The sequence below is a fragment of the Carica papaya genome, chromosome 2 (assembly GCF_054855325.1).
Source record: "Carica papaya isolate Zhongbai chromosome 2, ASM5485532v1, whole genome shotgun sequence".
Lineage (NCBI taxonomy): Eukaryota > Viridiplantae > Streptophyta > Magnoliopsida > Brassicales > Caricaceae > Carica > Carica papaya.
The window spans coordinates 7,079,303-7,092,109 of NC_142310.1; the positions used below are offsets into that span (position 1 = coordinate 7,079,303).

At 35.4% G+C, this 12,807-nt stretch overlaps 1 long non-coding RNA gene across 1 annotated transcript; it reads left to right on the plus strand.

Moving 5' to 3' along the window:
* Window positions 1–1,009: 1,009 nt before the first annotated feature.
* On the plus strand, window positions 1,010–2,044 carry LOC110824200 (uncharacterized). The gene is made up of 2 exons (XR_002541511.2): window positions 1,010–1,741; window positions 1,833–2,044. It is a non-coding gene; the product is annotated as an uncharacterized LOC110824200 (long non-coding RNA).
* Window positions 2,045–12,807: the final 10,763 nt, after the last annotated feature.

The window sequence follows — 12,807 nt, forward strand, 5'->3', positions numbered from 1 at the left end:
ATTCAATTTTTTATCTGCTATATCTATGACACAAGCTCTGTATATAACCTCTCACAGTAGCATTCTACTCTCAGGAGTAGACACGAACAACACATAATCAAGTTTTTCAGCTAATATATTCAAATTTGATGCAAAAGCATGTGAAACAAATAAATGTGAAGCAATTATAATTAGAAGTAAAACAAATTGGTGAACATATTCAAGAAGGAAATGAAAAAAAAAAAGAATTCAAAATGACAAATTTGTGAAAAATGTGTATTTCCTTGGAATAAAAATATACCAATGTGAAGATAGAGTATATTCTAATTAAGGAAAGTATGTAAGAGAGGTTCTAAAGAAAGTTGAAATAAAAAAGTCCGAGACAATTTACACTCCCCTAATTCAAAATGAAATTTTAACAAAGGAAGACAGGAGCAATGAAAACATATGCAAATTTGTATAGAAGCTTGATTTGTTATTTACTCTATTTAACAACCACTAGGTTGGACATCATGTGTAAAGCTAGTTTTCTCTCAAGATTCTTTACAATCTCCAAGCGAACTACATTTCATGGCTGGGAAAAGGTTTTTAAGGTATATGAGAGGGACTTCGATTATTGAATTTATTATGGTAGGAATCTTGAAGTTCAATTGATGGGGTTCACTTATAGTGATTGGAGAGGTTCTATGGATGACATAAAAAGCACTTGTGGTCATGTTTTTCACGTTACATCAAGTATGATAAGTTATAATCAAAGAAAGAAAAAATAATAGCTTATTATAAAATCGAGGCAGATTATGTGGTTGTAGCAAATGCAATGAATTTTATTAGAAACGTGCTTAATGACTTTGATTAGAAACAAAATAAGCCTAAAATCAAATTTTGTGAGGTTGGGCAAATAAAAGAATTTTGTTTTCCTCTTCTGTCTATGTATATATATATATATATATATATATATTTATTCAAATAGAGAAATATAAAAAATGGAAACATAAATATAGTCTTAAATCTTTTACAATTTCAAGCCTTATTAACAAATCTTTAACTTTAGGTCCTTTTTTTTTAATTAAATTGATTCAATTGTTATGTAAAATAACAAAACTAACGAAAATACAGATATAGTCTTACGTCTTTTTATGATTCTATACTTAGTAATAAATAAGTTGATTCAATTACAATATAAAATAACAAAATCAATCAGCTGTAGCCATTGTCAACTGACCAGTAATTGAGCTTTTTCCGCTCAGGATTTGTAGCTTGCTTCTCATGTAATACATACAAATATATATATATATATATATATATAAACATGAATAACGAAATCTAATTATTCGAGTACTTATGGAATTATCGAAGCCACCATGTATCCCGATCATCACATTTACCGAAAAAGCAAAACCTAAAAGCCAGAATCTCCATCCCTACAACTTTTTCCCTAGGATGTGCAAGAGACCCACGACAGAGAGGACAGGTCGAACGACCGTATTTTTCCCACCTCTGCAAACAGCCGCCATGAAAACGGTGGTCGCATCTCAGTTCTCTAGTCTCCTCTCCTCCTTCAATCTTCATTAAACACACTGCACATGTTTCACCTTCTTCTTCTTCACTGTTCATAGTTTCCGCACCAGCTTCTGCATGAAACTCGGGAATAAACGGTAATGAATCAAGAAATTTCATGCCCATTTCAAAATTCGTAGGAATGATCAGTAGCTTTCGGCAGATGCCAAAGACGAAAATGGGAATAAGAGAGAAAGTTGACAAGGTAACTGCGAACATACTGATTCTTCTTCTTCTTCTTCTTTTTTCTTCTTCTTACTCTCTCTTTTTTTACTTTCTTGATCTGGCAAGATAAGGCTGGTTGGAGAGGAGGCATGTGACAACATGCATATAAATATTGAAGAGATCTGCTGACCCATAATCAATCAGATGAGATATTAATTGGTTAATTAAATATTAGATATATGATTAGGTAGCAACCGGGTGGAACTTTCTTCTAAGCTAATTCATTCGTTAATTATTGTATCATTAAGAGAATCTTATGATTAATTAGCGAAAATTCCCTCCATTTGCAGAGCTTGCTAGCCAGTTTTTACCACTTCTATACAATTCAGTACTATACTAGCATTAATTTATCTTTAAAATGAGGGTTGATAGTGATCTCTTTTCTGCCTATTAAACCACGTGATATATATGTATATATATAATATATACATATATAGTATCATTAGAATTTAGTGTTGTTAGCAATTTTTATTTTTCACTTATTAAAAGTTGATATAACATGTTGGTCTAATTATTTGAGGGATTTGTTTTCACAAACATATTAATAAGTACAACCACCTTATTAAATTTATATATAAGAAATAATTTATTATATGATTTGTTCACATAGGAGAAGTGAATAAAGATTTTCTTAATAATTAAATTTTCTAATTCGTGCTATAATTGAAACAAGATGATGAATTGAGCAACAGTTTATGAAGAATAAAGTTTCACAACATTCATAAAGGTTTAGCTAGAAAGACCTTCAGTAATTCTATGTAAGCAAGTTTCCTAAATGTATCATCAATACACATGATGAGTTAACCACTAAGATCTTATTCTTTCGTAAGAGGGTGTGAGGGTTCTAATCTTAAAAGGTTCTTTGTATACAAAATCGAAGAAAACAAGATAACATGAATTTTTCTTCAACTATTGGTTATAAGAGAAAATTTTCAAATATTTACTGTATGTAAAGGTTGTATACAAATCAAAATAACTAAAACATCTTTAAAAATTACAGATAAAGCATCCTTTGTATAAGTAGTTGTAAATTGACCATCATAAGATAAGCATTTGAATTGTCGCTTACAAGTATAAAATAATGAATTTACATTACAAATAAAAATTTATGTTCTATCATGATTTTACTATTAGACAGGCACCTAACATGCTGATGTATGCTTACTTTGCACACGTATCCCAAAACTAGGGTAGGTGCAACATCACTTGCCCATTATCTTTTAAAGAAATTTTTTATTCTATTTTATTTACTATATTTTTATAATTTTTTTCAAACTTCTAAGCTCATAATATCTCATCTAATCACAATGGAATCATTGTATCTTTATTTTATTATTTGAAAAATAAATTAATTACACATTAAGAACATTTTTGTTGGAAAAAGAATTGTAACGACTCTGGAAATATTCAAAGGAAATAAATGATAATTAAAGTACGGAAGCGAAATAAATGTTCAAGATTTACATTTCTTACACAATAACTTAAAGTACCAATTAGTATTTCGAAATTCACATTTTTGAAAGAAATTCCAATAAATAAGGAAATGAACAAAAAATAAAGAAAACTAGCATTCTACTCACAACCCTCTTGCAAATCGGGTTCTGGATCTTGGTCTTCTTGATCTGAAATGGTTAAATGAAAGATGAGATACACTAGCGCAGTAAGAATATCACACTATTTCACCGACACAGAAATGAACGTTGGTAAAAAAAATTAAAAAAATAACTAATGTAGTACTAAATTAAGCAAATTCATTTATCAATAATAAAACTATTTACCGTCCACTTGTCGTAGTGAGATTTATAAAAAACAATCTATGGAAAACAATAACATTATATATATCATGATTCTGTATATAATTGACAACATAGCACATATTATACTTTCATATTCAAATCATCAAATGTTTCATGGGACAGTGAGTTGAAAAGGGACATCATGATAGAGGTTCATATCTCAAAGTTTGTCATGCATCCTGAAAGCACCAAGATGTATCAAAGTATGCGACCCCCAATTTTGGTGGAACGATATGAAAAGAGATGTGACCAACTTTGTTTACAAGTGTTTGGTATGTCAGCAAGTCAAGGCATAGCACCAACGCCCAGGCGGGCTACTTCAGTCATTACCAATTCTGGAGTGGAAGTGGAGACATATCACAATTGATTTCATGACAGGATTACCTAGGGCACGTTAAGGACATGATATCATTTAGATAATTGTTGATCGGCTCACCAAGTCTTTCCACTTCTTGGCCATCAAGATAATCGACCCCTTGGATAAGATAGTAAAAATGTATATCCGATAGATAGTCAGATTACATGGAGTGTCGTGACAGTAGTGTCCGACAGGGACCCCAGGTTCACTTCTCGATTCTGGTCTAGTTTTCAGCAAGTTATGGGAACGAAACTATCATTTAGTACTTTATTCTACCCTCAGACTAATGGGCAATCAGAAAGGACAATCCGCACACTTGAGAATATGCTCCGAGCTTGTGTTCTTGATTTCGGGGGCCATTGGGATGATTATTTATCCCTAATAGAGTTCGTCTACAATAATAGCTACTAATCAAGTATCTGTATGACTCCGTACGAGGCATTATATGGTCGCCCATGCAAATCGTCGATCTATTGAAAAGTGGTGGGTGATAGAAGATTGTTCAGTTCAGATCTTATGGAGGAGACTACAACTAAAATAATTAAGATTAAGAAGAACATCCTGACGGCTTAGAGCAAACAGAAAAGTTATGCGGATACCCGGAGGAGGGATTTGGAATTTCAGAAAGGTGATCGGGTATTCCTTTAGGTCACTCTTTTTAAGGAAATCAATAGGTTTGGCAAAATGGAGAAACTAAATCCCTAGTTTATTGGGCCATTTAAAATCTTATATAGAATTGGCACCGTCGCCTACTGACTGACACTACTCCTAGAACTATCCATAATCCATAATGTGTTTCATATGTCCATGTTACACGAATACAATCCGGACCTCTTTCACATCTTGGCCCACGAGCCTCTTTCACTACATGAGGATCTTTTATACGAAGAGATACTAGTTGGTATTGTGGACCGAAAGAGCAGAGTACTCCGCGACCGGGAAATTCCCTTCATTAAGGTCGTATGGCAGAATCATACACAAGCAGAGGCCACATGGGAGCTAAAATTAGACTTCAGAGTCCAGTATCCTCAACTATTTGATTGAGTGAGAGAGAGACAAATTTGAGGGACTAAATTTTTTTAAGGGAGGGAGAGTTCTAATACCGAAAATTAATTTTAAAATATTTAAAATTAAATAATAAAATATAATTTTTAAATTTATGAATTTTTTATGTAAAAATTAAGAAAAATAAGTGGATGATGAAATCGAAAACAATTTTGGAAAAAAAGAGTAAAAATTTGAGTTCTGTAGGTGTTTTGAAAAAAAAAATCAGAAACTGGGGGTCAAAACGCAATTTAAAATAAATGTACCACGTAGGACCGCCCAATCAGTAACTCCAACGAACCAGAGCGCGCCGTGTGGCAAGGCGCGCTGATGCAGTGCCACGCGGGAGGCTACACTGGCAATCTACGTGCCCGCGATTGGACGGTCCAGATTCGTTCCATCTTTGAACACGATCGTACGATCCAGATCAAATCGCGATGAACGGTTCAGATTTATTTCCTATTTAAACGCGATCGAACAGTTCAAATCAATCGCGATGGATGGCCTAGAGTAAAAGAATACGGATATAAATACCTCATTTTACACCAAACCCTAACCCTATCTGCAAGCACCCGCCCCTCTTGCCCACCAAAGAAGAAGAACCAGTCGCCGGGAAAAGAGCCGACCGCCACATGCCGTTGTGCCGGAGCCACCTCCGACCACCAAAAGAGGTAAAAAAAAATTTATTCGCTCGAAATTTGATTTTGAACACCCCCATCACCAAATCGGAGCAAGAAGACTGGCGGATGAGCTGAAAACTGCGAGTAAAGCCTGGCGGCGCCGCCGGAAAAAAAAAATCAAAAACTGCCTCCGATGAGGCCCTTCTCGATTCTCGTTTCGTACAATTTTTTTACCATTTTGTTTTCATAGGTTGACCGAAGGAAAATTCCCAACCGCGAAGGTGAGCTGATAGAGTCGCTGCACCAGAAAACTCTGCTGCCGGTAAGCTTCTGTTTTTCGATTTCTTAACATATTTTCTCGCAGGGATGAGTATAAAACCGGCTGAAAACGATCAACTCGAGGTAAACTGCCACCGCATGCGACGATACTATCACCGAAGCACGGCGGTGCCATCGTGCTGGAATTCTGAAACTGGCTGAAAGAGGGTTTTAACATCGATTTTGAGTTTTTTAAGGTATTTCTAGGTATTTGGAGTGTGTTTTAATCTCCGAATGAAAATTCAGAGAATCTAGGGACCGCCAGTAGGTGCAGCTGAAAGTTTAGTGTTACGACACCGATTCAAGTAAGAATCCCTCACCCTATTCTTTGTTATAGAATTGAAGTTTAATTATAAATAATATGGCATTTTGTATAATTTAAAAAATCTTAATAATTAATCACAGGTTACTAATGGAGGCAGAATTGGTTATTTATCACTGTTTATCTTGTTTTAATTTATTGATTGATTTTACATTTTTAAATGCATGACAATTCACTAGAGTTGGTAAGATGATTCAGTCGTATTTTCTTGATCCATCTATTGTTGATTTTGCGTGATTCACAGTTAAATTTTGAAACTAGAAATATAAACGGCGAATTATTTGGTTAAGTGAATGAATGAATGGTAGCTTTACTGGATATCTTAGGAGATGGTAGACGGACCGGGTGAATAGGGAACCCTACCGTGAAGGTTGTCTCATACCGGACGGGGTATCGATGATTGGTATTTTGGCACTCATACCAGACGGGGTATGGAGACGGTCCGTTTCACCCTCATACCGGACGTGGTATTGAGGGATGGTATTTTTGGCGCTCATACCGGACGGGGTATGAGGACGACTTGTTTCACCCTCATACCGAACAGGGTATTGAGAGATGGTATTTTTGGCGCTCATACCAGACGGGATATAGAGATAACCGGTTAGTTAATAATGTTGAATAAGGGTTCACACGTAATGGGGACATCCCTATGGACCCCCATGGATACCAGTAGGTAGGTTAAAAGGAAAAGTTGTTGTTTTGATTAATTGAATATGATATTATGATATTGTTGTGTTATTGCCTCTGTAGGTCTGTTTTGAAATTTTCGGTATGGTAAGTGTACAATAAATGATTTTATTTATGATAAATGAATTTACTTAAATTAAGAATTTTATTAGTTGTTTTCATTATTTTTACCAACTTTTATTTTTGTATCGGTGAGTAGTGTAACATTCTTACTGGGTTAGTGTAGTTCACTCTTTCATTAATCATTTCATATCAAGAGGATCAAGATCTAGGATGTTCAATTATTTACTTTCTATTTATTTCTTTGATTTTTTGTTATTTTTTTTAAAATGGTCATTTCTGTAACCCTATTGAGTATTCTAATTTTTTTTTGTAAGTAATATAAATTCTAACGCTATTATTTCGATTCCGCATTCAATTTATAATTTTTTTTTTAGTTCCGGATCGTTACAATTTGAACTAATAAAATAATTTTATATGTTAGTTTTATTAACATATAACATTGTAGGTTAACAATGTCAATTTTTGTTAAAAAATGAATTAAATTAAAAAAATTTTAAAAGTATAAAAATTAATTTGATTGAAAAATAAATTAAAATAATTTAAATAAAAATTAAAAGTACACAAGTTAAATAATTTTTGTAACATATAATATGATATGATAGTAATCCTAAACTAACTAAAAAAATTTATGCCATCTTAGCCAGAAAATATATGTTAATTTATTTAATTAACTAATTAATTAAATGTGTCATATAATGTCAATAATTGAGCAGCATGAGAAAAGATAAATACATTCCTAACTTTTAGCAAAAATATGTATATTTAAAAATTCTTAAAATTAGTATTCAATTTTTATGGATTGACACGAGGATTATATAAAATTAATAAAATATAATACTATCTATGTCAGTCAAAAATTGATATATACATATATATATATATATGTACACCGTTGTACACGTTTTGTTTGTAATTAATTAATAATTAGGGTGTACTTTGACTGTTTTGGTATATACACGAAATGATAGAAATGATATATGTACACATACGTACATACATACATACATACATACATATACTCATACATATATGATTTTCTCTTTTACGCAATACATACGTATGGATTTTTTTAAATTATTTAATTTTACCAATAAAGTTTAACTCAAATTATATTTACATACATTATACACACCGAATTAAGATTAAATGTGTTATATATACTTTTAGAATTAAAAGTTGAAGCTTATTTTATGTATCTAACTAAAATTAAATATACATAATTGATCAAATTCAATAAATTATATAAAAAAAATTATTTGAACAAATGCAACTTACTCTTAAAAAATAGTGAGCTTAACTTATCAATTTAATTTGATACACTCCAATCATCTTAGACCTTGTTTTGATGATGGTTCAATAATGATAATATGATTTTCTTATGTTTTTTTTGTATTTGATTGCATTTCCAACACATAGTATAGATTTTTAGTGGTTGAGTTATGATTCTCAAAACCATAATTTTTTTTCATTTTTTCAAATCACCGATTCGATGGTTTTATGACAGTTCAATTATTTTTCCTCATTATATCTTTAAATTTTTTTCTTACTTACTAATTTACCCTTCATTTTATCATTCTTCTTCTTTAACGTATCTAGGGTTTATTATTCTTCTTCTTCTTCTAAACCCGACGAAGAGCCGCACACCGCAAACCATCTTCATCTCCGACTTCTCTTATTCAATTTTTGTAATAATTAGGTTTTTGGGATGAAAAAAAAAAGAAATAATAATAATAATAATATATAAGTATGGAAGAGGGAGAGGGGTGAGAAGGAACGATGCAGATTGTGAGATGGAATGGACGGTTAGGATGATTAGTAGGTGGAGTATAAATAGGATGAAGAAAAGAAAAAAAAAAAAAAAAGGAGAACAGGAAGGGAAAAAAGGAGACTAGTGATAGAAGATTCGAGAGAGAGAGAAGCCAGAGAAGGAAGGGACCGAAAGAGAGGAAATGAGGAGTCGGTCGAGGACGAGAGAGAGAGCTGGAGAAGGAGGAAATGATTAAGGCGACTGAGTGAGTTGTGGCGGTGCGGAAGACGATGGAGACCGAAGGTATTGTGAATTTGAATTTTAAACATGGAAATGGTAAATTGTAGTTAAACTTGTTATCTGGAGATATATACCGGTGGATTGAATTGTAGCCGAGAGGGAGAGGATCAACGGAGAGGAGTTGTAGAAGGGGAAAGACTTGTAGAGAGAGTTGGCAGAGGAGTGAATAGGGAGGGGAAGAACGAATAGGCGAAAGTGTGGTGAAACAGTACAAGAGGTACGAATAGGAGTACAAAATAGGAAACTGAATAGCTCTAAACTTCGGTGTATATGTATATATAAATATATGTATCTGAGTGTCAACAGAGGGAGAAAAAGTCCGATTAACGTAGAAATTGGGGGTAGAAAATGTGGAAATGTGCAGGTGAATACTTGTTGCCAAGGAGAGAGGATATTGGGAGGCCTCTGAGGTTAGGCTGGGAGTGGATTAGTGCAAGGGATTGTGAATGTAAGAGTGGTTGAGAGGGACCATTAGGAGAGGTAAGAGAGAGAGGGATACCAGTGAGAGGGAGAAGTCCGCAAGTAGTACGTGAGGGAAATGAAATAGAGCGATGTCATTGGAAAGAGAGTGGTCTGAAAGTGGTCTTTCCGAGAGATGAGAGAGAGATACCAGTGAGAGGGAGTAGTCCGAGAGGGACTCTTGAGGGAGATAAAAATGAGAATTACACCGTGACAGGAAGGGTGTGTGTGTCCAATCCGAGACGGATAATTGAGGTTGTTAAAAGATAAGGATATCAGTGAGAGGAAGTGTGTGTGTTTGTATGTTATAGAATAGAGTTGATGAGTATGCGTAAGAATTCGGTTGATTATACATGTGTGTGGATATTAGTATGAGCTAGTTTGTGTGCTTGTTGAATATGAATGCCTGTATGAGTTGTTCTCTATGTTTGTTGAATATGTATGCATGTATGATGTTTGACTATGATTGTGAAAATTGTATAACTCCACTGATGGTATGTTAGGGTGGATAAATATGCTGATGTTGGCTATTGGTGGTTGTTTGGTACTGAAGATGAGTGGGATTGCCGATGTTGGTGACGGTTAAGGGGCTGCCAGTAGGGTAACGGTGTGAGTGTATGGCCAATTTAAGGCCGAGGATTGAAGAAAATTGGGGGTAAGTTGAGTCGTCGATATTGTTGATGGAAGAAAACGGTAATGGTGTGAGTGGGTAGCCAGTTGGGGGTCTTGTGGTGAGAAAAAAGGGTTGCCGATATTGGTGACGGCTGAGGGGTTTTATCTGGGAATAATAGTGTGGGTGAGTGGTCACGTCAGTGTCGAGGAGACAGTTACGTTGGAAATGTTAGGGTGGTTTAATGTGGTGACTCCACATAAGAGAGCTGATAATTTTTCATCAATACGATATGGTAATTATGGTAGGGGTAAATGAGTAAGAGGAGTAGAGTGTGTGTAGTAACTGGAGGTAAAAAAAAAAACAATTATGGCGTGTATGTATATATGGGTATATAGAGAGGGTTGGAGTGAAACTGTAACACCCAAAAATTTTTCTTTTATTTTTTTTAATTTTATTGGAATTTTGTCTAATTTTGTTTTATTTTAATAATTAATTTATAAGGTTTTAAATTAAATTAATTTAATTTAATAGAAATAATAATAATAATAATAATAATAATAAAATGGGGTAAAATTATTTTTGGGATTTAACTGAAATTGATTTTGGAAAAAATGGGTGAAAATTTGGATTCTGGGGGTGTTTTTGAAAAAAAAAATTGAAAACCGGGGGTCAAAATATAATTTAGAAAAATAGTTCCACGTCAGCAGCTGCGTCAGCAGCCCCGGTCAACTAGGGTAGGGACGCTATGTGAAAAGCCACGCGGGACGGAGACACGTGGGCGATCCGCGTGTACGCGATCAAACGGCCCAGATCCGTTCCCGCGCGCATGGACGGCCCAGATTTGATCACGCACTGACGACCTAGATCGCATAGCGATGGATGATCCAGATTTATTTCTAATTTAATCGTGATCGGACGACCTATATTAAATTATGATGGACGGTTCATATTAAAAGGGAAGGTTATAAATAATTGCATCCACACCCAACCCTAAACCTTAGCTGCCAGAACCCTCGCTGGAGAAGACGACCCAGCCACCGGAGGAACCGGCTGCCGCCACCCCCCGCCGCACCGGAGGATTTTTTGGCGGCCAAACGAGGTAAAATTTTTCCCTTCGAGTCGGTTTTCGATGCTGAACCTCCCTGTGGCCAAATCGGAGCCAAACCACTGGCCAATTGGCCAAAAAACATCGCCGAAATCCAGCGGCGCCGCCGCAGATTTCTTCGATTTTTGCCTCCAATGAGGCCCTTTCCGGTTCCCGTTCGATGTAATTTTTATACCACTGTGACCACCGTCTTTTTCTCTACATGTTGATCGGAGCAAAACACTAAATCGCAACTCACGCCGAAGGAGCCGCCGCACCCGAGAGCTTTGCCACTGGTAAGTCTCGGTTTTCTAGAATTTTTTAGCCCACCGAGGGCCCTAGGGGTGTTTTATCATAGGAACCAATGCAAGTTTAGCCGAATTCAGCCAGAAACGACCAACCCGAGGCGGATCGCCGCCGTGGGCGGCGACGCCGTCACCGGACCACGGCAGAGCTACTGTGCCAGAATTCTGAAATTGGCCGAAAGGGCCCTGGGTCTGATTTGGGGTTTTTTGGGGATATGTGCAGGTACCAGAAGTGTGTTTCAGTTTCCGGAGAAAAATTCAGGGAATTTAGGGACTGCTCGTAGGCGTAGTGAGAACCCAATTTCAGACTCCAAAACAAGTAAGGATCCCTCACCCTATTTTCTATCACGGTATTAAAGTCTAATAAATGATAAAACGGTATTTTATGAATTCATGGATAAGTATAATTAATTAAGGTTGCTAATGGAGGCTGAATCTGATATATTTTTCGGTCAATCCCTGTTTGATTTATTTTACAGTCTAAATATAGTGTAGTATCTGATTTGTTATTATGTGGCTTCGTATGCATTATTCATTGTTTAATTTATTATGGTTTGATTATTGTGAACCCGATGTTATGTTTGCTTAATTTGATGTTCGTTACTGGTTTACGTGTTTATGTTTGATTGGATAATTGAGATTAAGAAAAATAAAAAAAAAGGTATGTGAATTGATAAATGGATAATATCGACAGCCTGACTGGATATCTTGGGAGATGGTGGACGAACCGGGTCCATAAGGAACCCTACCAAAAACGTGGTCTCTCATATCGAACGGGGTATGAAGACTTTATGTGTTTTGGCACCCATACCAGATGGGGTATGGGGACGGCCCGTTTCACCCTCATACCGGACGGGGTATTGAGGTTCATGGTTTTGGCGCCCATACCAGACGGGGTTTGGGGACGGCCCTGGAATTAAGTTGTTAATGTAAATGGTTCACGTGTAGCAGGGACCCCCTATGGATCCCTATGGATACTAGTAGGCTGATAAAAGAGGAAATTTGTTGCCTGATGATTAAAATACAAAAGCATCATATGTGTTATGTTACAGAGTGTGCATGCTCTTATGATGTTTATGATGTTATTGTTTCTCATAAGTTGTTTTCATGAATCTCACCGAGGTAAGGGGACAGCAAAGGTTTTTATTATTGATAAATGAGTTTGTTATAAATTATGCCTCATTAGTCGTTTTTATTTTCTACTAACCTTTACTTCTGTGATAGTGAAATAGTGTGATGTCTTTACTGGGCTAGTGTAGCTCATTCCTTACTTAACCATTTCAGATCAGGAGGACTTGGTTCCCGAGCCCGTTCTACAGGAAGACGACGA